This window comes from Bemisia tabaci, chromosome 2, assembly GCF_918797505.1.
Source record: "Bemisia tabaci chromosome 2, PGI_BMITA_v3".
NCBI lineage: Eukaryota > Metazoa > Arthropoda > Insecta > Hemiptera > Aleyrodidae > Bemisia > Bemisia tabaci.
In genome coordinates this window covers 57,923,520-57,949,791 of record NC_092794.1, presented here as the reverse complement: position 1 = coordinate 57,949,791, position 26,272 = coordinate 57,923,520, and the positions used below count along the sequence as shown (strand labels likewise).

At 42.8% G+C, this 26,272-nt stretch overlaps 1 protein-coding gene across 13 annotated transcripts in view; it reads left to right on the top strand.

The window, feature by feature from the left end:
- RhoGAP19D (Rho GTPase activating protein at 19D) overlaps positions 1 to 26,272 on the top strand; it is a 185,527-nt gene that overhangs the window by 68,297 nt on the left and 90,958 nt on the right. The window contains exon 1 of one of the 13 annotated variants that reach the window (XM_019040855.2): positions 14,496 to 14,780. The exons of the other annotated variants lie outside the window; for them this stretch is intronic. The gene's annotated coding sequence lies outside the window, so the exon portion shown is untranslated. Of the gene's footprint in view, positions 1 to 14,495; positions 14,781 to 26,272 lie in introns of those variants that run through there. 13 annotated transcript variants of the gene reach the window in all.

Genomic DNA, 26,272 nt, shown 5'->3' with positions numbered 1-26,272 from the left:
CTCAAATTAGAACCTTAGGATTTTAAGGGAAACCCGCTTTCGAAAATTTGGTCATTCCTACTCTCTTTGGTAACACGGCAGAATAGAGAAAGAAGTTCGAAAGTCCTTCCGCCATCTCGATGTGTAACGTGAGGACCCCATCAGTTTATGTTCTCCATAGGGAAAAATCCATTCCCTGCGTCGCTTTTAAGTGCGGTATAAACATCCTGTTTAATGTGCATTGTGAAAATCGTGTGAACGGGGGGGGGGGGGGGGGGGGGGCTATGCTCAAAGATTACCCAGAGTGCCATCGGGAGAGGCCCCCAAGGTTATCCGATGGTCCGTCGCGGCGAGAGACGAGACTCCCGTGGCGTTTTTGTGGTTAAGCGTGGCTATTATTTCTCTACGGTCTAGTTATAAAAACGCAGTCGGTAGTCGACGACTAGTACTGTCGTGGCTCCATATTACAAAGATAAAGGCGGGGCCCTATGGTCTCAACGAAGCTCAACCCTCGGCATAGTCTCACTCATCTAGCGTCGTGGCGCTTCGCGCCAGATTGCCTCCTTGTGCTGCCGCACAGTGGATCGAGTCAATGGAGAAGGTTGGACAAAATTGGGAAACTTTAAACCATGGTGTCTAGTTTTTTAAAAACCGGGGAAAACCGGGATTCATCAGGGAATGAAAATTTACCGGGAAAATTAGGGGGAAATCAGGGAATCTGTTCCAGAAACCGGGAATCTCTTCTCGAACCACCCAGGGATCATTTCGTTTACAAATTTGGCGGTCTAATCTGACGTGCGCCAAAGAAATGGCTGTAAGATGAATTAAAAATCGATATGCATATCTAAAAGTCTGGAAAATTACATTCTTTTCCCCAAGAAAATCCCGGGAAAGTGGGAGAAAACTTCGGTTTCTCATCAGGGAATGAGCTCCTGATGGGAAATAATCAGGGAATGAGCTTTGCCAAGAAAACTAGACACCATGCTTTACACGCCTATAACTTCATTTATAAAAAAAACAATGAGGTTCTAAAAGTGGCTGTATTGGTTTTCTCGTGAAACTTTCCTCCAGATGCACCCCTTTAAATTTCTAATGTGACGATATTAACACCAAAAGTTGATGTTTTAGTCAAAAATTTCATGGTCGACCTCCCGGATTGACTTGATCCACTGTGTGCCGTTCGAAAATTTCGAAAGATGCACGAAGGAGCACCAGAACCTGCGGATGGTCCGCAAAAATTTCCAACCATCTGCACATAGGCCAACAAATCAGTCAATTATACATACATGCAAGTCGCGCCCGGGCGACACCTGATCGCCATTCTTGTAAATCGATGTAGAGGTCATCTGGTAAATGGCATCTTGTAATTTCATCTTGAATGCCACCTATCCACTATTTTGCTGGACGTCCCCTACGTCTGCTCACAGGAAGGTGGAACACAATCTAGTACCTTCTCACCTACTTGGTCAATTATTATTCCCAAAAAAAACCCCCAACATACTCGAGAAATTTGTGGTTTTAGAATTTAAGAAATATATCTGCATTTTTAAGAGGGTCCGCAATGTAGCTCACAATAATTCTGAATAAAGTTGAGTTGTACATAAAATTCTACGTTACTGAATGCTCAGGTTTTCAAGCCCAGGATTTTACATCGCATATAGTTGGAAATCGAGTGACGTGTTTTTGAAAAATTCCCTCTTGTTGAACTCGGTAACTTTCTTTTCATATTCTGCCGACGGATAAAAGTTTGGATCGAGTTTCGAAGTTGCACTCGGAGAATATTGCTGAATCATTTAAAAGCTAATCACACACATGTATTGTAAATCAAAGCACTGATACTGCTTGTAATGTTTGATTAAAATTTGATTGAATAAATTTTAAGGAGCGTTAAGTTGTACGTGTGATAAACAATCATTTGTCTTTATTTATTTGTTTGAACCTGATTTTTTAAAATACGATTTTTTTTCTTTCTTTTTCAGGTAAGTTACATCAGCCTAAATAATCGTGTTATCTATCTATGCTAGCTGAAAATTCTGTGAGTAACATTTTAAGACTTTTACTACAACACCTCGTTAACTTAAATTCTGCAGGGTCTCTCGTGGGCTACCGTTATTGAGTCTGTCCATTGCATTATCCAATGCAGCCACCCACTCCCACCATTAGGAAAGCTCATTTTTCCCTTTCTCTGTTTTTTGTGTAGGGCTTTGCCTATTAGTTTCAAAAATCAGGCCGCAGGAACTTTATTAATATATCTGCATCTCTCGTGTGGAACAGACTCATTTGGAATAAGAAAGGATCAGCGGGTCGATTATTGAAATTGATAGACAAAGCTATAGACAAAGATGACAAAAGGTATGTGAAGGGTTCCTATTGGTGGAAGCGGGTGGTTGCAATAGACAAAAGAGGTAGTCAATAGACTAACTAACGGCAACCCACGACCGACCCTATTGTTAGTCCATCATTTTCTCCCTTAGTTCATAGAAGCCACCCGTTTCAACTAATAGGACAGCTTCATACTCCGTATGTCTTCTTTGTCTGTTGCTTAGTCTATCAATTAAAATAATCAGCCCGCAGGATCAGATTTAGAAAGATTTCGATTACTGATCGTATTAAATTGTGAAAATGTTGAAACTGCGTTTTTCCACACCACGGCAGCGTGGATCACGTAGAGCCTCATAAAACGTCGCTCCTCTGACGTAAGGGCGTATCTCGATTCTGACATGAGCCCTGGAAAACATGGTGTTATATGGACAACAGGGTTCAAGTGAAAATCGAGATACGCCCTTACGTCAGAGGGGCGACGAAAAGTCTCATCCTCTTCTTAGTGTATCCTTGGTTTCTGTGTTCTGTTTTCCTGGATCCTCGAGTGTTGGTTGTTGGTGATGAGAGGCTGGAAACGCGAGGAAACAGAAGAAGAGGAAGCTAGTCCCAGTTGCTCTCTCTCTCCCACCTCCCCCCACTCCCTTTCGCTTTACGCTCATGAGCGGAACCGCGGTATGGCGTGTACAACTCGGCTGTTGGCGTTGCGTTGCGTAATGATGAATTGGTGACTGGCGTAATTTCGGCTCACCAACTATCAAGGTCCACTCGATGGACCTCTCCGAATGACTCGCCCCACGCTGCCGAGTCGCCCGGAAAATCGCACCCGGATTACCTGGAGTCCCTTTACACTTAGAGGAAAGACAATGCGAATCCATTTCTGATTGGTTCCCGTATTTTAGGCCCTCACGGTGTCAAATACGGGAATAAAGATTACATGTTTAACAATTGCAAAGATCACAAACTGGAATGGACTAGGGAATGTAGATGTTGCATGTGTGAGGAATTTGCGATTTGACTGGTGATTCCTATGTAAAAGTTCGCGAGAAACACGATGGTGCCACTCGTTTTCTCTGAAATCAACTCCCAAGCTCAAAAAAGCTCTCAAGTAGAGGCCAAAATGGAGGTGATATCCAACGCTACCCTGAGAGTCCACGTCTACATCAAGACAAACTCTCCATGTAAAGATAGGGAGCAAATACATTGACAGGGATGCCGTGTATTTAGTTTTAGAGTCTCCAAATTAAGTGGCAGCCCTGTCAATGTATTTGCTCCCTATCTTTGCATGGAGAGTTTGTCTTGATGTAGAGGTGGACTCTCAGGATAGCGTGGGATATCCCCTCCATTTTGGCCTCAACTTGAGAGCTTTTTTTGAGCTTCGGAGTTGATTTCAGAGAAAACCAGTGGTATACCATCGTGTTTCTCGCGAACTTTTACATGAGAATCAACAGTCAAATCGCAAATTCCTCACACGTGCAACATCTCCATTAAGGTGTGCTGAAGTTCCAAAGGCGTTTTTCCCTGTCAAAGATACGTTCTTCCCTCAGTGGACAACTTTAAATCCTGCTCGACCCTCGTTACGGCGTTCGGAACACGGTAGTGCGTGTAATGACGGGTAGAAAAAACCTACGAAAAAAGCATAGTTTTCTCATCGCCACGCGCCGACGCGATAGTCGAATCAGGGGAGTGTTCAGTGTGAAAAAAGCCTCGAAGTCCTCGAAAGTGAATTCATGCGGAGAAAAAAATGAATGGGAACGCACGCAAATACGTAGTATCCATCAGACGCAGAGGAGCAAATCAGCCATGCTAAGGATAAACATCGTATGAGCCTGACGGTGTTGCCACACTGCAAAAACAAACACATTGAATCTAGAGTCCAGACTCTTAAAAACATCGACAAGAAAAAATACTCTTGATTCAATCAGATTTAAGCTTAAATCAAGAACCAAGCCTCTTAATTTGAGCGGATTCCCTTTTGATTTAAGCTTAAATCTGATTGAATCAAGAGTCCTTTTTCTCGTCAATGTTTTCAAGAGTCTGGACTCTAGATCCAATGTGTTTTTTTTTTTTTTTTCCAGTGCAGATTTACTGTAGTAAATCATGAACTTTCTCGAAAACTTGCAAATAAACTTCTAAACAACTAAATAACTTTCTAAATGCTTTTTTCATTCTTTCAGCCAATTCAATACGCTATTTCACTCTAACAGGGTGTCTTTGAGTCCGGAATTTCCAGAAAGTCAGGAAGTAGTATTGATTTTTTAAGGGCGGTCGGGAAGTACTGAAAAAGAGCGGAAATTCCGCAAGAAGATCCGGAATTTTTTCATTTTTTTGTCATTTTCGTCGCAATTTAGGCGGGGAATTCAAATGTTTTCAATTTTGCTGAATTTCGTCACTTGGAGATACTGGAAAGATACTAATTTTTCTGTTGAAGAAGTACTGAATTTTCTAATTTTTTTTTGTCACCTTTTGTCATTTTTGTCGCACACTAAGCGAAAAATTCAAATTTTTGATTTTTCGAATTTCGTCAAATGGAGGTACTGAAAAAGTACTGAATTTTTCTGTTGAGCAGGCACTAAATTCCTTGGAAATGTACTGATAAAGCACCGTAAAAGTACTGATTTTTGGCCAGCCTGTTTTAGTAGACACCCTGCTTCAAGTATACAAAAATTTCTAAGAAAAAAAAATTCATAAATTTCCCTTAAATTCACTGTCTCATTGGGAGAGATTCGGCAACATATACGGCGTTTTTCATAAGCACGTCAGAAATCAAGTACTCACTGCGTAAAATGCCACTGCAGGCAATCAATCATTTTCTCTGATTGGAAAGCAGATTTTATTGCTGATGTTGATTGAACGATGCGACAACCAGCTTTGATGGGCACGAGGTAGCCGGCAGGAGTCTGTGACACTATCCTCATGAATTTCGATAGGATAGTTTTCATATTTTTTCACCCCTTTTATGGTAGCACTGCTAAATTTTGCAGTTTGGTGTGAATGGGCCTGTTGCATGCAAGAGATACAGCCGCGCGAATAGACTTTCAAAAGGTTAAATGACACGAAAATTACGATGGTCACATTAAAAAAGTCTGAAATACACTCCTTACTGCGCAATTTGCGTTGTTAGGAACGCGCTTTTTCAAATTTCCCGCGTCTGGGGGCAGTTTTCTAATCACCGGAAACGAGTAAACGGCGGGCTCGGTGATTTCCCGAAGATGCCGAGTCGTTGTTGTTGTTGTTATTTTTTCCTTCAGTTTGTTTACAAACCCAATGTGATCTCTTATAGTGGTCCATATACGCTTTATGCGCTAACCAAATCGATCAACTTTTAAATATCCAACGCAATCCTCCTACATTTCATTTCACAATATCACGAGCTCCGATTTTTAGGTTATGTTGTCAGTTTCAGTTGACCGGAAATGGCCGCGAGTTGCCGTTAATTGTTTCCGTTAGAAAACTGCCCCCAGACGCGGGAAATTTGAAAAAGCGCGTTCCTAACAACGCAAATTGCGCAGTAAGGAGTGTATTTCAGACTTTTTTAATGTGACCATCGTAATTTTCGTGTCATTTAACCTCTGAAAAGTCTATTCGCACGGCTGTATCTCTTGCATGCAACAGGCCCATTGCGGATAATGGATATATGCTGGGGATAAAATAAATTTTGAAACTTTTCGTTGGATCACAGAAACAATGACACTTGCCTCTACACTCTTCTAGAGCTTATCTAAATTTTCTTAGAACAAGAGATGGAAAATTCTTGGCCTTGAAGGTAATCTGTATCATTTAATGGTATTTTGTTCCTTAAAACCGTCGTAAAATTAGTTCATGTCATTAGATACAAGGTATATAGCTCTTGTGATGGTTACGATATTTTTAACTAAAATTTATTCGAAGAAAAGAAAAAAAATTGACGTATATTTCTTACTTATATGCGATAATTTTGGAAGTTTCCATATCAAGGTGTCTAGCGTCAGGATCCTCCCGATTCTACCAGGATTGAGGTCAATCAGGATTTAATCCCGATTTCATCAGGATTTGAGGAAAAATCGGTTGTAAAATCAGGATTTGAGAAAAGTCGGTTGTCCGATTGTATTTTTCTAGCGAGCTATTTTTGTGAAGTTACATTCGCCTCTCTTCCTCCGCAAGAATCAGGATTTGATCAGGACTTGGAAAAATTATGAAATCAGGATTTAGCAGTCAAAAATCAGGAAAAATCTGCATTTCATCAGGATTTAACTAAATGGAAAAAACTTGACACTCTGTTTATGTTAATCGTGCTAAACGTGCTCATCGTGCTCTGAGTAAACACATATTGTAACGCTTAATTTCTCAGTCTGTTGAGTGGTTTATTCAGTTAACAATTTTCTGACCCAATATAATTTGACTGGATCGGATTTTGCCCGCTCTCACCAGTGGCGTGGCGTGATTGCGATGTATCGAATGTTATGCCATTTAACCCTATGGTAAAGAATCGATTATTGAGGTGTTCGCTGCGAACACCCTGTTTATCGATTCTTTTCCATAGGTGTAAATGACCGATCAATCGATATATCGCAAAGCACGCCACGCCACTGGCTCTCACGCGGTGGCCCTCCTTCTAGCGGGCGGTCACGCATTCTGTGATTTCCGGTCTGTCCATCGTCCATCTATCACTCAAGTAGAGTAAGTAGATCCACCCAAATCGCATCTCAACACCGGTGATCGTGTTTTGTGTTGTGGTTCGGCGAGTGCGTTTCTAGCGTCCCAAAACACCAAAAGTAGATCGTTCGTGTGAAACGCCTCCTCTTCTCTTGGTTCGTCTAATTTCGTGAAAGTTCTCCCGGGCTGAACTATAATCAAAGAAGAAGCACGGCACGTAGGCATTTTGCGGTGGGAATTTCTGAAACGCTCGATTTTTAAAAGCGACCACGTGCCCGATCCGATGGACCCTGGGATACGAGAATTTGTACGGGGATCAGGGCTCATGAGAAAATGGGTTTAGCATGGACCGATCCGTCCAGGCGACTCGGTCGCGGTCGGTCGGCAGTAATCTTAGATGTTACGCAGACCCGACTTGCGGTCAGCAGCCTGAAAAATCACCGTGGACAGCGGAAAGATATCTGGAAAAGAGAAACGAAGGGCATTTCATCGACTTCTTTGAAATTCAACTCTTGCTCTCGATATCTTAATGGCCGGGATTCATACGCAAAAATAGACTGATTTAGTGGCCGTCGTTCGATATAATATCGAAATCTTGGTTGAAACTATTGCCGCAATCAGACGCTGAATTTAGCACCTGAATGTGGAAGTCAACAGTCATCGCCCAACGGCTGAAATTTAGCAAATTCGAGTTATTTTCATCCAGATGTGTATCAAATCTACTCGAATAGTTCAGACAAATTCAAAATTGGTCCGATGGTTGCTGAGAATCGTTGCTGAATTTTGCGCGTGCAGGCGTCGGATGACTTCCACATTCAAGCCACATTCAGCTCCCACATTCAGCGTGTGATTGCGGTGTAACAGAACCTACCCGGAGAAAAAAACTTCGTGCGCGGGATCCGAAGTTGAGGTCATATGGATCTCGGAAGTTTTCGGATCACGTATCTAAAAACTCGAGGTCCAGCTGCCGAAGTTCGGGTCGGACATATGAAGTACTTCGATGTATACCGAAGGGTTTGGGTCAGACATCTGAAGTACTCCGGTTCCGGTACGTGCCGAAAGTGCCTCGATGTCTGACCCGAACTTCGGCAGCTCAACCTTAAGTTTTAGGATGCGTGATCAGAAAACTTCAGAGATCCATATGACCTCAACTTCGGGTCCCATGCACGAAGTTTTTTCTCCGTGGAATGCGCGAATTCAGGGTGTCTACAAGTCTGGAATTTCCGGAAAGAGTTCTGATTTTTTAAGGGCAGTACTGAAAAAGTGCGGAAATTCCGTTAGAAGGTCCGGAAGTTTTCGTTTTTGTTGCAATTTGAGAGAGAAATTCAAATTTTTGAAATTTTTCGAATTTCGTCAAATGGAGGTACTGAAAAAGTACTGAATTTTTTCGTCGAGGAGGCACTGAATTTCTCGGGAATGTACTGAAAAAGTACTGTAGAAGTACTGATTTTTAGCCAGCCTGTTTTAGTAGGCACCCTGGAATTCTTCATGAGTCAATTGTGTTCTTTATTAAAATTTAGTCATTGATCGGTCATAAATATAGTGAAGGCTCGGTAAACACGAGAATCACAATCAATGAACTTTACAACTTCGCATTATTAATGTGAACTCAAAATCGCGTGAATGACTCCGTCTAAAGTGAGTAGAGTCTGAATGGAGGCTGTAAAAAGAGAACAAAATCTACGATAAAGATCTGGGGAACTCTTCGATGATCCTCATCTTGTGCTGAGCTCCAATGAAATTTGAGATGCGACCGCACGGATTTCGGTAAGTTAGTCGCGGTGCGCCACCGTGATAAGTAAAAACGTCATATGTACATTCGAGAGTTGACAAATTTCATTCAGTTAAACATTTATTTTCCAGAAGAATTATGAATATTTTCTTTTGAAATTTCCAGATAATTTATGTCCGATTGCGAATAAAATTCCCTGAGAAATGGGAGGAAAAACATTCACTAATTTCCCTGAAAATTTGTTTATTAGCAGAGTAAATTTGGCAAAGTCTGGTGGTTTATACGACGTTTTTCCGCAGCTCGGCAGTCTACCGCGTTCATAAGGACGCGCGTAACTTCATTCGGATGTAAGTCGCAGTTGGCACGTGCTTTTATGCGCTTCGAGGCTCATTTCAAATTTGAGGTTCTGTTTTCAATCGCACTTCGCACAACAGTACTCAGTCATGCCGCAGAATATTGCGACAAGAGCGTATTGGAGGTTGCAATGTTTCGCCTGTCAAATGGTCCATTTCCTCCTTTCCTCGGGGAAGAGCTCTTTAATAATTTTTTCAGATTTCCGATGTATTTCTTCGGAGATTTGAGCTGAGAGATGAGAATCAAAAAGGGCAGTGCAACTGCCCCAAACTGTTGTCGCAAGTTAAAGTGGGCCGCGTTAAGAAGAAACAAACCAAGCCGCGTCGGCTACTGCCCGATTCAATCGAACGGTTTATATTTTTTACACGAAAACGGTTGTGCGTATTTTTTTTTTTTTTTTTTTTTTGCAAATTCTAATGAATTTTCTGCATAGTACGAAGCAAATTCCTCAAAATTTTCAAAGGAATCCGCACGAAAGTTCTGTTGTAAAAAATTGAATTTGGCAAAAGCTGATGTTGCTTGGTTCCTTTCTGCTAAACGTGGTTCACGCTTGACTCACGCTAGGCTCTGTAGGCTCTTATTTTTTTATGCTGTGTAACAAGAGAAATAGATTTCCGCTGAGCTTGTGCTATTGAAGTTTTTGCGGAGTATGGGAATTTTGAGGCTGAAATTCCGACTAGTTTTGCTCGGAAGAACCTTCAGCGCCCTCCCCGAAGCACGTGTAAACCCTCAAACAATCCGAGAGGTGTGAACTCGGAGTGGAGTCTGCTCTTTAAGAGAGCAGGTCACCCCGTAAAAATAGTAGAATCTGCTCTGTATTTGTATCGGTCGGGTTATAGGTTCAGGGTAGCTATGTAGGCTCGGGAATGAAAAACACTCCCTCGGGAGTGAAATGCACTCTGCGTTCTTTACGAATGCATATTTTTTTACGGAAAATGTCAAATGTCTATTACTCAAGCGGCAACGGTGGGCAGTATCACGCATCGGGACGCAACAGAACTCTGCGATGAAATCTGCCTTGCAGAGTCAGAACGCCGTATAAACACTCGAATGCTGCCAAATTTCCTCCGATAAAACATTTATCCGGGAGAAGACCCGTCAATATTATCCTTGGAAATTTTCAGGAGCGCTAGGCCGAGTCGTAATCGACACACGGCCAAAATTTCTAGGTAAAATATTCCAAAATTTGCCAGAAAATTCCTATATTATGGGGTGCAATTTAGCAACGCGGGAATATTCATAGGGCGTTCTCCCGTGGCACGGCAGAAATCGGGGCCCTCGTTCATGGACTCATGACTCGGGAGTGTATAATTATTCGTCGAATTTCACTGCGACGAGCTCTCCGCGGAGCTCGGAACATCCAAACAGCCCCCCTCCCCCCCGTCCCTCCCCGTGATGTGGCGTGACACGGGTACCTGGCGCGCACGAAAGGACGTATCTGTAGGGAGATGACGGTTGGAGTTAAGCGGTTTTTGGGCGGAGAACACGGCGTGCTCCTCGCGGCCTCGGCGGGGACCGGGATGGGTGTCAGTCGGATGGCAACCATAATGATAATTGCTCGCTCCCGAGCTGTTTTTTTTTTGTTTTTTTTTTCCTCACCGTGCCGGGCCATGCAAGCGCTGAAACGCAAATGATATCGCCGCAGGACAGGGTGCGAAAAGAACGGATGTAAGTTCGGACTCACTGAAAAAGGGAGGATTCTTAAAGGCCGCTATGGTAGCACGAAAAACGCACGGATTTTCTATTCAAAGGTACGGGTCAGCGTTCCAACTTCAAATGTTAAAATTTTAGACTTCTCGGCTAGCAAGCTCTTTTTTTGAAGCTGTTGGCTGTTCACAAATTTCGAGGGGCCGAAATGAATCTTCGCACACGTATGAAACTTTTCGAATAGCGGAAACACTAATCTTAATTTTCTCTCTCTTCAAATCGGAGAAAAATAATACAAATTGTACAAACATTTATAAAATTTTACAAAATTGCGTCCTGAATTCCTGACCCTCTAGTAACGTCCGTAAAAGTTCTAACGTCCATTCCTAATAAATGTTCATATTAATAGAAAGCTCCATAACTTTTTCAACTCATGGTGACGCTAAGTGGCCTATTATACTTCAAGCATATATTCTGTATAGTCGGGATCCATAGTTGCAAGAACAAGCAATCAGACAATCTTAAATGGACGTATTCCTGCTAAATAGATTTAGGAACTACACACCAATTTGAGTTCCTTCTGAGAATTTTAGAATACCGGATAGCGCGCTCTCTGCCACAAACGGAACTAAGCGCAATGGAAAATAATTGTGAACACAGGGCGGAAGCGGGCCGTGAACCACCTGCGCCCGCCAATCCAACCCCTCCCCTCCTTTCTTCCTCCTATGCCACTTAGTTCCGTTTAGCAGAAATTCGTCCAAATGAGAATAACATTTTTTTCAGTGGAAATTTTGAATTAAATTCACTCCGAAAAAAATAATAATAATTTATTGAAGAATAGCGCTGGCAGTGGTGCGCTATCACTGCTTCAGGAATTATGCGCGAGTTGTGTTTGACTCTCAAAGGCTCCATGTTTGGCCAGGACTCGGAGCTCTTGGACGCCAAAGTCTCATTTTTAGGCGCATGGCGTCCGGCGAAGTTTGAACTTTGGAGGCCTGCCCACAACTTTAAATGATTACGTTTTAAGAGTAACAAGCTAGTATGTAATTGATCACCGTGAGCGCCTGGACGGCAAGGTCGATATACCCAGGTGAGCCAACCTCTAGAAATGAGCGCTATGATCCCAATCCCCGAGTTGGCAGGTCTGCGTTGCCAGAAGTTTCCCATATTTGGTCCTTTCTTCCTTCGTTCCTTTGATTCGATTACATTGAATTTAAGGTGATTCCAAGTGATCCAGGAACCAGCTCCACCACTACGTTGTTGCGTTGCTACACGATCTGTGTCTGTAAGAATTGCAAAAACTATCGAAATGTACAAATTAATGCAAGAAACTAATCTAATTAGTTAGTACTGAGTCGCATGACATCAAATTTTTGAAGATTCACGGAGAATGTTATTGGGGAACTAACATTTATCTCGTGCAATCACCGCTTGGGTTATCAACAAAGTACAGAGTAAACCGAGTTTGAAAATCACCCAAGGATCCGTCTTAGCATATTTTGACCTTTTGACCTCTCTCCCCAAAGTCGGCTCTCCTGGACAATTTGCTCCCAGAAGATAAGGCCCTTATCACAGATCGAGCCAAGAGAAAAAACACGGTTATTCTACGGTTACCACGGTAGTAGAACCGTGGACTTTGTTAAGATAATTGATGAGCAAAGTAGCATAACCATGCTTTGGCTCACAGTAATATTACGGTGGACACGGTAATACGAACGTCAGTGGCGTGGCGTGAATGATCGATTATCGATATTTCCCCATTTGAAGCTATGGTAAAGAATCGATTATTAAGGTGTTCGCTGCGAACACCCTGTTTATCGATCCTTTCTCATAGGTTTAATTTACGGATCAATCGATATATCGCGAAGCACGCCACGCCACATTTGAACGTGCTCATCATTGCAATAATCAAAACCCATGGTTCTACTACCGTGGAATCCCGTGTGACATTACTACCGTGGTAAGCCTAGGATAACCGTGTTTTTTTCTCCGCTCAGTATCGTAAGCTCAATTCCTTTAACAGTATGCAAAAAACTTTAAAAAGTCGTGGAAGTTCATGTTCAAAAACCTGAAAAGTCAAAAAATTTTGTAATTTAGGAAATATTGTTATTCTGTAGGAAAAATGCTGACAATGGAACTCTTGCGTGTGTTGGGAAATTGCAATTTGAATATTGGTTCCTACGTACAATCTTGCGAGGAACACGATGGCACCTCTCATTTTCTCTTAAACAAACCCCAAAACTCCAAGAAAGCTCTCGAAGTTGAGGCTGTAATGGAGGGAATACCCCACGCTATCTTAAGAGTCCACCGGTCGGCTCAGGCGGCTCGGAACGCATATTAGCGCCTACAAGACTGCATGAATACCTCACGCATTGCTCCAAACACAGAACGGTCGGCTCGGTCGGCTTGGAACGCATATTAGCGCCTACTAGACTGAATGAATACTTCACGCATTGCGCCAAACACAATGCAATCGGCGTGATACGCATATCGATGGCTACGAACAATGCCGCCTATCTGCAAACGGACGATTTTACAGATCGAAGAGAAAACTTCACCTTTTTTGTAATTTTAAGGTTAGATTGGCAATTTGTTCACAGCGTTGTTTGTTTTTTGTTTTTTACAGCGTCATGGAAGCGCTCACCCACAGAATGGAGATGTTGCATGTGTGAGGAATTTGCGGTTTGACTGTCGATTCTTATGCAAAATTTCGCGAGGAACACGATGGAGCTACTGGTTTTCTCAGAAATCAACTCCCAAGCTTAAAAAAAGCTCTTAAGTTGAGGCCAAAATGGAGGAGATATCCCACGCTATCCTGAGAGTCCACCTCTAGATCAAGACGAACTCTCCATGCAAAGATAGGGAGCAAATACATTAGCAGGGCTGCCGTGTTTTCAGTTTTTGAGTCCCCCAATAAAGTGGCAGCCCTGTCAATGCATTTGCTCCCTATCTTTGCATGGGAAGTTTGTCTTGATGTAGATAGCCTCAGGATAGCCTGGGATATCCCCTCCATTTTGGCCTCAACTTGAGAGCTTTTTTTGAGCTTGTGAGTTGATCTCAGAGAAAACCAGTGGGACCATCGCGTTTCTCGCGAACTTTTACATCAGAATCAATAGTAAAATCGCAAATTCCTCACACATGCAACATCTCCATTCTCTATTTCGTCACCTTCCAGGCAAAGTATCACAAGCGCCATGCGACGTTTAAAAATTTCCGCTGCCGTTTTATTTTTTTACAGAGAAATTGTTCAACGAAGCTGTCCGAAAATTTCACTGAATTTTCTTTGTGCTGCCGATAAAATTTAGTGAAATTTCCAAACAGATTCAACCAACAATTTTTCAGTAAAGAAATAAAATGGCGGCGGAAATTTTTAAACGTCGCATGGCGCTTGTGATACTTTGCCTGGAAGGTGACGATTTGTCGTTTAAATTAAAAATTTTACGCGTAGACATTAGACACCGGTGGAATTTTGATACGTCGTAGTTCCGAAGGGGAAAAGTAAACCTGGCCGGCGCGGGGCGGGGCGGGGGCGGGTGGCGGGACGGAGCAGTTGGAGTATGTCAGACGGTCTGAGGTGGGAGCCAAGTGAACTTGAACATGTTTGATGTCGGCGCGAGCGGCGGCGAGCGTGTGTGCGTCTGCTTTTGTTGGACGGACAGCGGCGCGCACCCGCCGCTCGTGGCGGTCGAATCCTCCCTTCCCAACGGGGGAGCCACCCGGGGACGCGGCGATCCGGCAACGCCGCGCGGATTAATACGCTCGATGACGTCACGAGTTCATTTAGTGCCGGCCGCAAATAGCTCGCAGACCCTTCGATACGTCAGTGTTGCCCCCCGAGAGCACCTATCCCCGATCCCCCGCCCCCGAAGCCATTTCGCCGGCCCCGACCGACCGCGCGCTTAAGTGCAGTTCTATTGAGCCCTTGTCGCTTTCACCCACTTCTACTTTTCGGCCTTTAGCTCGCGGCTTCGCCGTCTCTTTTTCGCGGTTGTGCAAGGAACGATCGATGGTGTTTTGTGCGCGGTTCTTCGGAGTGAGTGGATGTTGCTGGACAACGGACTGAGCTTAGGAGGAAACCGTGTTGGTCACATCAGAATCGGACTCGGAGAAATAGGTTTGAAATTTTATTCGTCCGGAAAGCTCTCAGGGCTGATTATTGAAATTTATAGACTTGGAGGATAAACGGAAAATTGAACGATCCTACTGGTTAAAACGGATGGTTGTTTCACTGCAGGGATGCAGAAAATGCTCGAATACGCGCCGGGCGGGTGCATGAAAATGTGGAAAAGCCCCCAAAATGTAGAAGGAGGGAAAATTTTAAAGGGTCATCAGTCGAAAGTCAACGAAAAATGGTCATTTTTTTTTAAATTGGTGGGAAATTTTGTGGAAAACCGATGAAAAAAATGTGGAAATTTGGAAGATTCTGCACCCCTGTTTCAGACTAAGGGGGAAAATGCTAAACTTACCATTGGGTTTCTTGTGTGTCGCCGCCAGTTCGTCTGTTATTTATTTTACTTCCTTTGTCCATTGCAGTACGGAACCACCCGCTATCCACCAAGAGGATAGCTCAATTTTCCCTTTATCTTCTTTGTCTATTGATTTGTCTATCAATTTCAATAATCAGTCCGTAGGGGTGTATTTATAGTTGTTCCTGAAGCTGCTCCGCTCCTTGGAAAAGCCTATCATGGTTTGCATTGCGATTAAAGGAGGTCTTGGGATGCCTGTAAAATGGTATCATAAAAAATACAATTTCTATGATATTTGAGTAAAATCTTATAGTTTAACTTCTAGGGGATTACAATGATTGTCTAATTTAAGAAAGTACAAAGTACCGAGAAGACCTTATCCGTATTGTAATCCCAAGCAAGGAATCGTGCGCATTCTAAAATGTAATTTGGCCACTAAAAATTGCAGATGGCTCCTAAAAATTGGGGTTTTCAGCCGAGACAGCTCCCAAAGTTTTAGGAGGATGGCAGAACACTGGAAATATATGAAACTTTTTTGAAATTGCACCTGATGAAAGTTCAAAGTCTACCGCAGACGTGAGGGAGCACCAAATGCGCAAAAAGTGACGTTGTTCTTGACTAAACAGCAGTGAGCCTCGGTATCAATTGAGAGAGCAGTACACTGAGAAAAATTCCTGTTGGAACAACAGAAATTATTGTCAGGTATGCCGCGACAGGAATTTCTCGTTGAAACAAGAGGAAATCTTTTTCCGAACGTTATTTCTGTTATTTCTATCAGACGTCCTTTCACTTCAAAGAGCTTTCCAATTCACCCCACGAGATTTCCTCGCGTTAGACATATCCAACATGAACATGTTTCCAATTTATCTCCTGCTGTCTCATTCACACTGGCACCCTTTTCTGTCGACATGTAATCTTAAAATGTGATTGTTATCAGTTCGACACTTTACTACGCAAGAAAACGGCACACGCGATTGTCTTGCTTTAAATTAAGTCCCTGTTTGTCTCTTTTTTCGTGTGCTTAATGGTAAAATTCTTGGTAAATTCTTCTTCTATCATCCTTAAGAATGGGTCAGTGGCGCTGGTCACAAAATCGTGTTTTGATGCTTGATTCTTGCGGATCATCGAAGAATAAGAAGATCTGTTCAAACAGCAACGTTCTACGTTCGATATTAACCGAGATATCGCCCTTTGAAAAGTCGGGTTTTTGACGTCATTCACCGCGGTAGTGACACCCTTGGTTTCTTCCACCTTGCTTTCATCCGAGTTTTACGGTGAGCAACCAGTGCAAATGTGCGTTTCCCTGATTGATGAATACAAGGTGGAAGAAACTAAGGGTCTCACTACCGTGGTGGATGACGTCAAAAACAGAGTTTCACGTTGAGAAACCAGCGGAAGTGTATGTCGCACTAACTGATTAAACCAAGTTAGAGGAAACCAAAGGCGTCACTATCGCAGTGGAATACGTCATAAGCCGAATTTTTCGTAGCAAATTAACTCGGTTAATACTGAACGCAAAGAGTTGCTGTTTGGACCGAGCTAATACCAATTATTTTTCGCTAATCTAGGAGAATGAAGAATCAAAGCACGATTCCGCGATCAGCAAAACTAACCCATTCTGACAGTTTTTTGGGTGATTATTGACATTTTTACGAAAACTTTTATCATTATCTGCTTGAGCTTTCCTACGTTCATGTCCTGAAAACTCAATTTTTAAACCTGGCTCTCTCAGTACGGGGACCTTACTCACTGAAAAAAAATTCTCGGCGTTTTTACCACAGTCCGTTGGTACCTTTACCATCTCACTTTTTTTTACCAATTATTGGTAATTTTACCAAGACAGACTAGTAAGCTTACCTAAAAACCGGTATTTTTACTGTTTTTTTTTTTTTTTTTCAGGTAAGAATACCACTTTTGTTAGTGATCAATTCTCGGTAACTTTGCCATTTTATCTCGGTAATTCTACCACAGTCGATAAAAAATATTAGCGTTTTTACCAAGGTCCAGTAAAATTACCAAGGAAGTTCAATAATTTTACCGAGATTTCACGGTAAAATTACCAATTCTCTAATTGGTAATTTTACCAAGAAAAAACTGGGATCAAATAGAACCCTGAATTCTTGGTAATTTCACCCTTTTCTTAGTAAATACACCGATATTTTTTTTCAGTGCTCATCTCGAAGCGTCCCCGAAGATTTTTTTTCTCAAGAGAGAACGAAGCTGTGAAGTAATATTCTCGCCTCTCACCACAGGCCATCAATCAGTAGCAAGTGCACTCTTAGACGCACCCATGATTGTGTTTTCCGGGACAAAAGCGCATAACTGCACTCGAGGATGAGCCCAATTGTCGACGCTTTTCAGAAATTGAGTTACGTCCTTTTTCACGTCGGAACGTGGACGGGACGAGGCCCACGTAGCATGCAGTGATGGAGATGAGAGTTTTCTGGACGGCGTCCAAATTGTGCTGTAAAATCGGCGTTACTTTTTTTCTCGTTTGAGTCGCCGGGTTATTCATTTCATGTTCCACTTACCTCCTCGCTTCCTGCCCGAGTCTCCGAGTGGATTTCAGCGTCGGAGGTTTCTCTCTAGCGTTAAATCCCTCGCCCACGCAGCGAGCTGAATAACGAGCCAATCGCCATCATAATTGATGGGGTAATTTAATTATCATTCTTACTGGAGGCTCAGGGCGCTCTTGAGTTACGTAATGGTCCGAGGGAGAGGGATTTGTCTTATATTCGTGACCGACCACGGAAAAATTGATTCTATACAGCGCGATTTTTGTCCACTTGGGTCAAACCAGGGGTGCAAAAAGTTCTTAGCCCTCCCCATTTTGTTTTATTTGCCGTCCCCAAAATTTACGCCGGGTCGCTTTTTCGATACATAATCGATTGTTTGAGATACTGAGGGGGGAGGACCCGGCCATCCAGTGTCAACAAAGAGGATAAGAATCACCACGTGTTCTACTTCGCCATTTGGACCGAAAATATATATAAAAAAAGTGACCGAAACTCGGCGCACACCGGGCTCGGAAATCGTCGTCGAGGACATGGTCCCACGGACGGTCCACGGTCTCAGCTGTCCCATTCACATCACGACTCTATGTACTCTATGAACTTTACGTTCAACATTCACCTAGTAGGCCAGTCAACAGTTGAATGCTCAGTCCTGAAGGCAAAAGCTTCCACCATTGCCAAGAAAGCAATGAAGGGTCTCCTCTACTTTGCTGATCGCTCAATTCGGTGTAATGGACCACTAGACAAGGTACGAATTTAAGCAATCTGAAACATGTTTCTTAACCAGAATTTCACATAGAACACGATAAGTGCAACAAATATTACTGAAACTAACTCTTAACGAAGATATCAACGTTTTTTTTTTTCACATTGGTTACGAGGAATTTGAACTGCCCGCTTAAAAGAAACTCAAAGCTCTACGTGAGTCAAATCGCGCACTACAACGGTTTCAGCAAGCATCTCAATCGACGACTGTTCATTTCCCACCATGTGTTGTTCAAACTAAAAGCAATTTGCTATAGCTGAGCCAAAGCGTCAAAATTGAGGTTGCCAGATTTTTAAAACGCAGATACTGTCATGATAACGTTTAGCGCGCGATGTGAATCACGTATAGAATTGAGTTTTCATGAGCGGATGGTTTGAATTTACGCATCCAGAATCATTAAATATCTTCGTAAGGAGTTAATTTCGGTAATTTTCGTCGTGTGCATCGTGTTTTACGTGAAATTTTGGTGAAGAAACATGTATCAGAATGCTGAAATTCGTACCTTGTCTAGTGGTCCATTAGATTCGTGGAATTTTCAAAAAAAAAAAAAATTGATTTCGATAATTTGGTCTTCGCTACTCTTTTCGGTAACGTGACAGAGAAGTCTCTACGGATTTTTAGCGGGCACCCTGTGGGAGGGCTGGCGGGCGTCGGAAGAAACCATTGGCAAATGCATGACGGACGGCGACGACGCGACGCGACGCTGAGTGCGGCTCCAAATAAGGCAATCCGTGAGCTTGCGTCGCCTAAGCGCCAGCGTGTGCAGCCTGCCCAACTTGAGACGTCTCGACGACGTCCGCGGACGCTAGTGTCGTCGTCCGGTGCGGCACGGCGCGGCGTCGGCGTGCCGCCGCGCCGGTCACCAAACGCAGACCGTGGCGTCGCGACGCCGAAAGACGCAACGCACCCTGACTCCTAATGCTCGAAGCCAACGTCAGGAGTAGACTCACAACCAGTGTTCTGCCATGCTAAGGAAGAACGCCGTATGAACATTCGAGAGTTGCCAGATTTCCCTTGATAAAAGTTTCATTTTTGAGGAAAGTTATGAATACTTTTCATTGACATTTTCAGGCGCTTTAAATTTGGCGAAAAAAACTATCTAAAAAAATTGGAAGGAATTTGTTCATAGGTTAACCAAGTAATTCTTGTTTTATCGAAAGACATTTGGCAACTCCTAAAGGTTCATACGGCGTTTTACCTTAGCACGGCAGGGTTGAAAAGGTAATTTTCGAGAAAAAAACGATGTCATTCAATTTTACAATAAAAGCGGAATGATTTGGACCGAGTTCATCAGAAAGGAACCAACCTACATTAAGGCGAAACGGAGAAAAAGAGGTTTGAAGTTTTAATTTTGCATAACGCTCACTGCAGAACATAAACTTTAACTCCTCTCTTCACAAATTAATTTCTCTCTTTCGACTTACAGTTTTTGGCAGGAGAAAATTTTCGGCTAGCGGAACTGAACAACATTCTTAACTCGATTTTTTCGAAAATGTGGGTTGGTTCCTTTCTGATAAACTCGGTCCATTTAGTAGTCGGTTGGGGAAAAAATCTATTCTAAACATGTCACTGATCTTCCAACTGTTAGTCATTTCTAAGGCTTGTCATTTTTAACAGGCAGCCACATGTTTTTTTTTTCATAATATTATTTGATCTCCAAACAATTTAATTGTGTCCAAAGTTTAGCATAAGTTTTTATTGTTTTTTTTTTCGTGTAAATTTTGTTTGTTTTCTTGAAGGTCAGAAAAATTCAGGGAATTAGAACATTTTGGAGCCAGGGAAAAGCGGAAATAGTCAGGGAAAGCCAGGGCTTTTGAATATGACTAAAGTATTGCAACCCTGTCTTCAGCAGGTCGATTGCTAAAGCGTTATCGAACGACTTTCATCGATAAACCCCCATCTTTGCCATGCTATTTATCGATTAAATTAATTCGATAACGATTCCACATTTCAGCAGTTGTCTGTGGCGTTCTCCGGGTAATGCATGTACCTTGGAGTTGAATTCGTGCAGCGGCCGACAGAGAGCGCTGAATTAATCAATCAGCAAGCTTTAGCATAAACATGACGAAAACCTGGACTCGTCAGTTGTTGATTGTCAGATTACCCGTGACTCTCCTACTCTCGGGCTCTCACCATTCTACTCATGAAGGTATATTGGCTCCAATCATGGCTAATCGTGAGAAATTGAGGCGACATTCGACATAGCTTCGAAGATGGAAAATTCACAGAGGATGTAGACACACTGAGCACCGACATGATGCCGTGGGACTTACGAGTTGCCGCCGTGTATCGCGCTGAGCTGTGGCGGAAACCCTTGACCTGGAAGGTACTCCATGGTGTGGCTAACTGATTACACAAATTTGGGGCTGGTGCATTTTGTGTTGTGTTATTCATTGTTTGGACTACCCATCCCCAAATGCGGCGTGCAGCTCACTTATGGTCCTCCCGTTAGCATCAACACTCCGAAAAACACCGTGCAAACACTGTAACAAATTAAAATTCTTGAACGACAATGGTCGAATCATAAAATATGAATGTTTATATTCACAGCTATGTAGTTTTCATTTTTCAACCAAAAATTCGCCAATTCGTATTTTAGAATCCGGGAGACTTGTTGTGAGAATGGCTACCAAGGGTTTCGAGCTGAAATTTTTAGAGGATAAGTGCTGAATTTTAGAGATTCGACCTATTTTCGATTAATCTGTTGTATATAATCAATTAAACAGGTAATCGACATTTTATCAGTCGAATGATCAATCTAATCAAAAGACATCGATCGATGAATCGATTAATCGGTAATCGAAAATTCCTAAAGACCATTCAAAGCGACAACGATCTTGGGGGTGGAGGCCAGACCAGCCGAGGGCCCGACTTCCAGTGGCGAGGCTTGAATGAGCGATTATCGATAATTCCCATTTGAAACCACGGTAAAGAATCGATTATTGAGGTGTTCGTTGCGAACACCCTGTTTATCGATCCTTTTACATAGGTTTAAATGGCAGATTATCGATAGATCGCAAAGCGCGCCGGCTTCAGCGCACCAGCTCGAGAGTGCCCGGTCGGAGAAGCGGGTGCTATTTTTGAAGGAGCTTTTAATTGTCCGTAATTAGCATACGCCTCGCAACATAAACAGCTTGCGCGGAGCGGTGGCGTCGCACAGTGGATCAAGTCAATTAGAGAGGCCGGTCATGGAATTTTTGACTAAAACTGCAAATTTTATTGTTTATTTCGTCACTTTTTAAATTTCAAAAGGTGCTCTTACAAGAAAATTTTACGAGGAAACCGATGGAACCACTTTAAGAATCTCAAGATTTTGAATATACGGAGTTACGAGCTTTTAAAGTTTCCAAATTTTGTCCGACCTCTCCGATTGGCTCGATCCACTGTGCGTCGTCGCAGCGCACCTCGTACCTCGTCGGTAGCGGCCATTTCGGATTCGGTCCACGTAGATCGCATCGCTTCCCCGGCAAACCACCCCGCCACTTCGCCGTCTTACCCGAGAGAGCATGTCAGCTCGAAAACGAACTCCGAGGAAAATAAAATGAGTTGGGTATTGTGTCTTAGGGTCTGTAAAACTGGGAAATTCACCAGGTCAGGAAAATCAGGGGTAAGTCAGGAATCTCACGAAAACCATCAGAAATCTGAAAAATTTTGTAACTCGAGAAAACATCACCTCTGTTTCAACAATCAAAATTTGTCTTAAAAAATAAAGTTTACAGGGTTGCCTCAGTCAAGGAATGCCGAAAAATATCAGGGAATTCTAATAAGTCAGGGAGAACCTGGAATTGTCGAGGAAAACGACAAAAAAATCTGGGGAAAATCGTTAAGTTACCCTTATTTGCTTTCTTGAATAGGTCCGACGTTTCGAACAAGAAATTTTGCCCGAAAACTGTTTCTTTATGTCCTTCTAATCGTCAGGGAATTTCATCTTCTAAATACTGTGGCAACCCTGAGTTAGGTTCAAATCATTTCAAGTGCATTGATTTGGTTGTAGATTCGTCCCTCGCGTAGAAATGTCATAGAGTACATAGAGTCGTAATGTAAATTGGAGAGTTGGCGCCATGTTCTGCTCGACGAGTTCCGAGCCCGGTGTGCGCCGAGTTCGGGTCACTTTTTCGATACATTTTCGATCCAAAATGGCGGTGTGGAATACATGGTGATTCCTATCTCCTTCGTTGTTGTTGTTGTTGTCATCGGATGGCCGGGTACCCGTGTATCGCAAACAATCGATTATGTATCGAAAAAGTGACCCGGCGTCACACAGGAGTCTCGGAATTCGGGACATGGAAAATGCTTAAAAGTGGCGCCAGCTCTCCCAATTACATTACGACTCTATGTACTCTATGAGAAATGTGCATGCTTGGTACTTCATGACGTTGGTTGATACTCAAAGCCGATGCAACGTGGCGCACAGAGGATCGAATCAATTAGGAACGTCGGACATGGAATTTTTGATTGAAATTGCTTTCGATGCTTCCACAGGGTGTCTACCATCAAGATCATTTCGATTTTCCCGGTTCTATCAGGATTTGAGGTAAATTAGGATTTAATCCCGATTTCATCAGGATATAAGGAAAAATCGGTCGTAAAATCAGGATTTGAGAAAAGTCGGGCTGTTCAATCGGATTTCTTATGCTTTCGCTTACGCTTATGCAGAATTTTTAATTTTTCTCCGCAAAAAATCAGGATTTGATTAAATTATGATATCAGGGTTCAGCAGTCAAAAAAAAAGGAAAAATCAGGATTTCTTCAGGATTTCCCAATCTTAAAAAAAACTAGACACCCTGTTCTATCGTCACATTTTAAACTTCAAGGGGTGTTTTATGTAGAAAATTTCGCGAGAAAACCAATGGAACCGCTTTTAGAACTTCAGCGTTTTGTATAAACAGATTTATAAGCGTTTAAAGTTTCCAAATTTTGTTCGACTTCTCCTATCGACCCGATCCATTGTGTGGCGTGCCGGGTCGGGCCGCAATCCGCTTGGCCTGGGCGCATAGGGCACTGCCGTGACGTCACCTTGGTCTCGATTATTTATGGGAACGGGCTATTTTCCTAGGAGAGCTTTGGCTGGCATTGCGCTGCGTTCCTGGCCGGTGCCGGTGCAGTGGCCCGGCCAGTGGTCGAGGGCCACGCGTCATCAACGAGGCCCATGCCACGAGCTGTCAAGGATATAATCCAGGCTCGCCACCAGGCCCGGCGTTGCCAATCCGTACGAAAAAACAGGGTGTTTTACAACCTGGTAAACCGGGAATACTGGGAGATGTCAGGGGTATGTCTAACAGCTAGGAAAATTCGGAAAACGTCGTGAAAATTGCGAAGAACAGGATTGCCACAGTCATGGAATGCCGAGAAAACCGGGAAATGTCAGGGAGAACCGGGAAAATTTAGGGAAAATGACGGAAGTGTCAGGGAAAACTATTAGGCCACCCTCATTTGCTCTCTAGACTGGGTTAGACGTTTCAAAAGCAAAGTTTTGCCGGAAAACTGTTTCAAATTCTGTCTTTTTAACCACCTGGCATCACATCTTCAACTGTCAGGAAATTTTGCCAAAATTTGCCAGGGAAATGTCGGAGAAATTCAGTTTCTGAATTCTGTGGCATCCTTGGAAAACTTTATTAACTGTGGAATTTTTTTGTGGGACCGTCAATGTTTTATCTCCTTGTTTGGAACGTTTTACTTTTTGACTCAAAAAATCGTGGGAATGTCGTGTGATTTTCCTCCCCTAAAAAATTAACGATAATTAGGGAATGGTTTAGCACTTTCGTCATATAAAAATCATGGATTCATCAAGAAGTGTTTTTTTTTCCAAGAATGCGAATGGACCCGAAAATCTCATTTTACAGTTGCTGTAGCAAAGAAAAGGCGGGAAGTTTTGGATGATGTATACAAAGATCTCATTTTAGGGTGGCTTTAGCCAGCAAAAAGCGGGAAATGTCGGGAGAAATAATGTGGGTCAGAGAAGGGTGGGGGGGGGTGGGTATTTGTCTCTAGTTAATAAAGAAAAAGTCAGGAATTTTGAACACAAAGATCCAAGGCTTTTGTCAGCAAAAACACCGAATATTCTCCTAAAAAATGCAGCATCAGCAACACACCAGTGATTTCACAGCTCTTAGCATTAGCTCCGCATTCACATTTAATTATGAATGTCGTGAACGCTCATCGGCTCATCACGTTCTCAGTAACTAGATAGTGGATGTGTGTTTACTCATCTTCACATAAGGCTAGCGCTTAAACGTGATTTCCAGCCGAGAGAAATAGATAAGAGGAATGACCGGGGCTGTACGTTCCCCAGCTATCCACGCACGAAAGCTCGAGCCAGGAGCATCATTCGGGAAAAATGGGAAGGAAAAATAACTCAAGTATTTAAGGACATGCAGTAATGAAGGAACATTGTGAGCTTGGGGTGATGGCCGGCGAAGGTGCCCTGGAAAAAAGCGTATTAGCATCGAACTGTTGCCAAATTTCCCCCGATAAATTTTTTATTTTTTAGGAAAGTAATGAACATTTTTTCTTGTAATTTGAAGTAACTTTATACATCAAATTGCGCATGAAGTTCTCGTAAAATTAAGAACGTACATTTTCTCAAGTTTCCTGGAAAATTCGTGTTTCATCGAGGAGTATTTGCCAGCGTCCCGAGGCTCATACGACGTTTTGCCTGAGCACAGGAGTCAGTGGCGTGGCGTGAATTGCGATCTATCGATTGTAATGCCATTTAAACCTATGGAAAAAGATCGATTATCAGGGTGTTCGCAGCGAACACCTTAGTAATCGATTCTTTACCATAGCTTCAAATGGCGAGATATCGATAATCGATTATTCACGCTACGCCACTGACAGGAGTGTTATTGTCGTGTGTGGAGGGTCCCCTCTGCCACGAAGAGGTCACAAGGCGAGGTGTCGGAACGTTTCTCTGATACTTGATTAGAGCCTCATTACTTTCATTGAAGAAAACGCCGCCGTTCTGGGTCGATGACAGTGAAGAATTGCCCCGTGTGGGCGTGAATTTCGTTCAGGATTTCGAGAACGACCCGTGCGCTGAGGTCCGTGAGCCTCAAGCCAGGAGCCGAGGAGTCCAAAATGATGATGCAAACCTTACCGGCGCGCGGCGTGGAAAGCTGGGATTCATTTTCATTACCTAAAATGAGGGAGAAAAATTGGGTGAAAGGTTGAAAAGTGTAAATGGATGGAGGAAGAGGGAGGAAAATATAGGAAAACAAAGGAAAAGGTATAAGATAAGACAGGAAATAGTCCATATGTAGTGATAAAGAAACGGAAAATTTCGGAGTCCAATTTTTTGAACTAGCCAAAAAAAGTTCAACTTCTTAAAGTGGCGAAATGGATTGATGTATCAAAGATCGGGTGATACACGCGATTTTTCGTAGTTTAATGCACTATTTATCGATAGCATGCCACTTTTTTTTTTTAAATTCTTTTAAAACTTTATCATTTCTTGATATTAATTGAATTTTGTCTCTTGTTTTGTTGCAGGTAAGTTAGTTTGTCATCAAAAAATCTATGAGAAATCGTCTGTGTTCCATATTGAAACGAAGGTCCCGACGTACGTAAGTCAGGAATCATTTATTACGTTGTGCTCCACTCTCCGTAACAAGCTCTGAGGGATTCCCTGAAAGTGTCAAACGGGGCCCAAAGATCTATTAAAAGAGCCCCAAGCTAGTCCGCTCACTACGCACCCCGACATTCATCAGTCATCATTCGGCGAATTTTATGCTCAACAAGTTGCTCATGGATTATCATCAGACGAGAAAAACGTTGACCCCTGAAATTAACTTCTTCCTCATACCGGATCACCGCCGTGCTAAGGAAAGACGCCGTATGAACATTCGAAAGTGGCCAAATTCCA